Below are 3,925 nucleotides of genomic sequence, written 5' to 3'. Positions count from 1 at the left end.
CCCCTTACTCCAGGCTCAAGCTTCCACTCCTTTTCCCCTTGGGGTTTGTAGTACAAGGGCGTGTGTAGATGAAACAGGGGTTTACTTTGCCCTAAATTGAAGGGGTGGGTTTTTAAAAATACCGCTTCAATTTAGGGTGAAGTAAACCCCCATGTTGTGCACACCCGTGTCTTTCTTACCTGCCTCTCCAGAGGTGGGGAGGGGAAGGTGAGCTGCTGGCGAAGTGGTCCCTGGCCTGCAGGGCGGGGGGGAGGGGGCTGGTGCTTCCCTCCATGACAGCAGCGCTCCCCCCACCCCCCCGGCTCAGGTGGTACCTGCCCATAGGCACCCATCTCAGGCAGTCCTGGGGAGCACCGCAGATGTGGAGGGAAGGACCGGGTCCCCGTTCAGCTCATGCAGGCAGGCAAGCTCCAGGAGAAGAAAAATAAAAAAGAACGGGCTTGCTGCTTTTTTTTTTCCCCCTTTGGTGGAGCCTGCCTTCCCAGGCTGCTGCCAGACTGCGTGCGCAGGCTGCGTGCACAGCCCCTGAGCCTCACAGAGCCCAATGCTTCACCCCGTGGCTGTAGGGCAGCAAACTAAAACTCCTTGGAGGTGTTTTAGTTTGCTGAGCCCCAAAGTTATTTAAGGTGCATTACGCTGCTGAATGTGCTACAGCGGCTAGAATTAATGTGCAATACGCTGTTAATGCATGCAAACACCAATGCCATTAAAGCGGTGCAAAAACATTTAACCCACTTTAAAGTGTTGTGCACACATGCAGCCCTCATTAACAGACATTATAGCTCTGAAGATTGCTCCCTGGTTCCTCCTCCTGTTACACACATTACTACATCATTATTATTCTTTTTACCATTTTTTAAGTACTGTACCCTTCTCCATGTTTCCAGCTCGGGTGGAAATGTGGGTATCATAACTGACTGACATACGGAGAGGTGTTAACATACTTCTGCCTTCCTGTGTCAGCAGAGAATGCCTATGGATACCACAAATGCAAGAATAAATGACTCCCTTGTGACAGAGTTTGTCCTGGTGAGCTTCACAACAGAGCCACACCTGCAAGCTTTCTTCTTCTTTACCTTTCTCCTCTCCTACATCCTGATGCTGATGGGGAACCTGGGTCTGATCATTTTGATTTTTCTTAATTCATGCTTGCACACCCCCATGTACTTCTTCGTGGGCAGCCTTTCCTTTTTAGATATGTGGTACTCCACTGTCTATACCCCCCGCATCCTGGCTAACTGCATGGTCAAGAGCAAGGTCATATCTTATGCTGCCTGTGCTACCCAGTTCTTTTTCTCTGTTTTTCTGGCCCAGAGTGAGTGCTTCCTGCTGGCTGTCATGGCCTATGACTGCTATGTGGCCATTTGCAACCCTCTGCTCTATTCTTCCATCATGACCAGGAGTTTCTGTTTCCAGCTGGTGGCAGCCTCCTATGCAGCTAGTTTCACCAATGCTGTTGTGCACACAAGCAACACCTTCCACCTGCATTTCTGTGGGGAAAACATCATAGAACACTACTTCTGTGATGCCCCACCTCTGATGAAGCTGGCCTGTGATGACACCCACGTCTACAATCTCATCTTGGCCATCACCCTTGGATGTAACATGGTGGCTATTACCGTTCTTATCCTGGGCTCCTATACAGCCATTCTGGCATCCATCTTGCGCATCCACTCGCACATTGGGTGGCACAAGGCCTTCACTACCTGCTCTGCCCATCTGATCTCCATCTCCCTCTTTTATGGCTCCATCTTCATCATGTACTTGCAGCCCAGCTCCCAGCACATCCCAGACTGGGACAAAGTGGGTGCCCTTTTCTACACAGTGGTCAATCCCCTGGTCAATCCCATCATCTACAGCCTACAAAGATGTGAAAAAAGCCCTCAAGACAGTGGTAGGAATGATTATGAGGAAAAGAGAGAACTAAACAATAAGTTCTCAGCGGCATTTTAGGTCACAACTAGAAGAGGTAACCTCACCTGACTCTCAGAAATCAAGTCAGGGGATTTTACCATCCTGTGTGCCCACCCATAAGCACCTCCTTGCCCAACCAGATTCCATATCAGGAGCAACATTGATGAACAGGAGCAACAAGATGAAAATAAACAAACTTTGGCTATGGACAACTGAAATATTTGTAATGCTCTGAGTACCTTTAAAGTTCTAAAATATGAAAGTACAGATGATACACAATGATGAAGCTCTACAGCTTGGCCAACCTTGGATACATTAATGTGTGGAGAAAAAGAAAAACAGCCCATTATAATTACCCTTGACTGGCAGACAGGGACCATTCCAGCCATGCTCCATTTTTCCCTTCATGTCCAGGCCTGCTCCCTGTAACTGTCTTATAGTTTTTAGCAAAGACTTTATATTATTTTCTCTTTTTTTTGTGTAACTGCTGCGCGGCACTCTCACATTTATGTAACCTTGAAGTAGACTGTTAATCAAAATGAACGCTTTGTACTTCTCTCCACTGGCATTAAGCTACACATGCGCATTCTGTAAATTTCATTTCTTATCTAAAAGTGTCATTTCTGCAGAAATGAAACTTATGTAGAAAATCTGCCTAGCAATAATTATGTAAAAGAAAATTATCCTATCTGTATACTATAGTTAGTGTCATAGAGGCAGTCCAACAAACATTTATAAAAGAGGCAAAAAAGCAGGAAGCAGCAGAGACGACAACTGGAAAACTCTGTGGGCCTGATCACCCCGCAGACCGGTTCTCAGCCTCCCCGCCTGGGCGTATCCCAGCGAAGATAAAGGCCTCAGAAATCCGACAACTGACAACGATTCACTGTGTTACAGTATTGCTTTGTGTTTCCCAATTATGAGCCGTTGACCAGTTCTGGGACTTAAGGAGCCGGCAGCCGCACCTAGCTTTGGACTTGTTCCACTGTTGGAACGCAAGGGCTGGCTCTGGAACCTCGTGAACCAACGGACACCCTATAGAATATCCCATTCATGAGCTGTTGACCAGTTCTGGGACTACGGAGTCGGCAGCTGCTGGCTCTGGAACCCCGTGAACCAACAGACCCCTTTAGTATCCAGCATACTGTAACTGAAGAAACATCGGAGACTCCGCTTCTCGACTGCCTCTCATCGTAGCTTAGACAGCATATCTACGCTCGCTATACTTGTATTTACTGCAACTTCGTTCCAACCGGCCTCACCCTCTTACTTGTAAGAGGGTGAGGCCAGGTGAGTGAATAAATCTTTTTATTTTACTCTATATCTACTCCGTAATAACTTTTATGACTAACATTCCATATCAATGAGCCGTTGACCAGTTCTGGGACTTAAGGAGTCGGCAGCCGCACCTAGCTTTGGACTTGTTCCACTGTTGGAACGCAAGGGCTGGCTCTGGAACCTCGTGAACCAACGGACACCCTATAGATTAAGAGACACTAACTACTTACTCTAAGTCGTCTACTTGTGCCAACTCGGCGAACCTCGAGGGCGGCTAAGAGCTACCTCAATTCCGCCCCACAAGCCGCGCGCTCGCACAACTCCGCAAAGCCCGCGGCTCCCCTAAGCGGTGCCGGAGCCGCTAGCCCGGCATTTCGCCACACTCCCCACAGTCAGAATCCTATGCACCATTGACCTTGGGCATCAACACCCACCCCAGTCACAGGCCAAGGAGAGCACCTATAACTCAATTCTTGGGCCCTGACTTCTCACCACATCCCCTGGAATCCCACTTGGGTACAAACCTTCAAGCCACTAGCAGCTCCTCCTACTCCTGCCTTATAGTCAGAACACTCACTTTTCCCATGCTCAAACCTTCCCACTGCCATGGCAGACATACTGAAAGCAATCCCCAAGCCAAGGTGTTCAGGCACTGTCCCTTCCCCACCATGGCTCCCTTTCAGGCCAACCTACCCAGCTCTCTGAGGGTCCCACCATTCCCTGAGGCAACAAA

The 3,925-nt window shown here is 48.6% G+C and overlaps 1 pseudogene; it reads left to right on the top strand.

Annotated features, from left to right (window-relative positions):
• Window positions 1-975: 975 nt before the first annotated feature.
• LOC149871262 (olfactory receptor 9G4-like) lies at window positions 976-1,927 on the top strand (annotated as a pseudogene).
• The last annotated feature ends 1,998 nt before the right edge of the window (window positions 1,928-3,925 follow it).

This window comes from Crocodylus siamensis, chromosome 2 (genome assembly GCF_052110815.1).
Source record: "Crocodylus siamensis isolate JL-2025a chromosome 2, ASM5211081v1, whole genome shotgun sequence".
Lineage (NCBI taxonomy): Eukaryota > Metazoa > Chordata > Crocodylia > Crocodylidae > Crocodylus > Crocodylus siamensis.
Note: the sequence above shows the minus strand (reverse complement) of the source record. Positions and strands in the feature narration are given on the sequence as shown.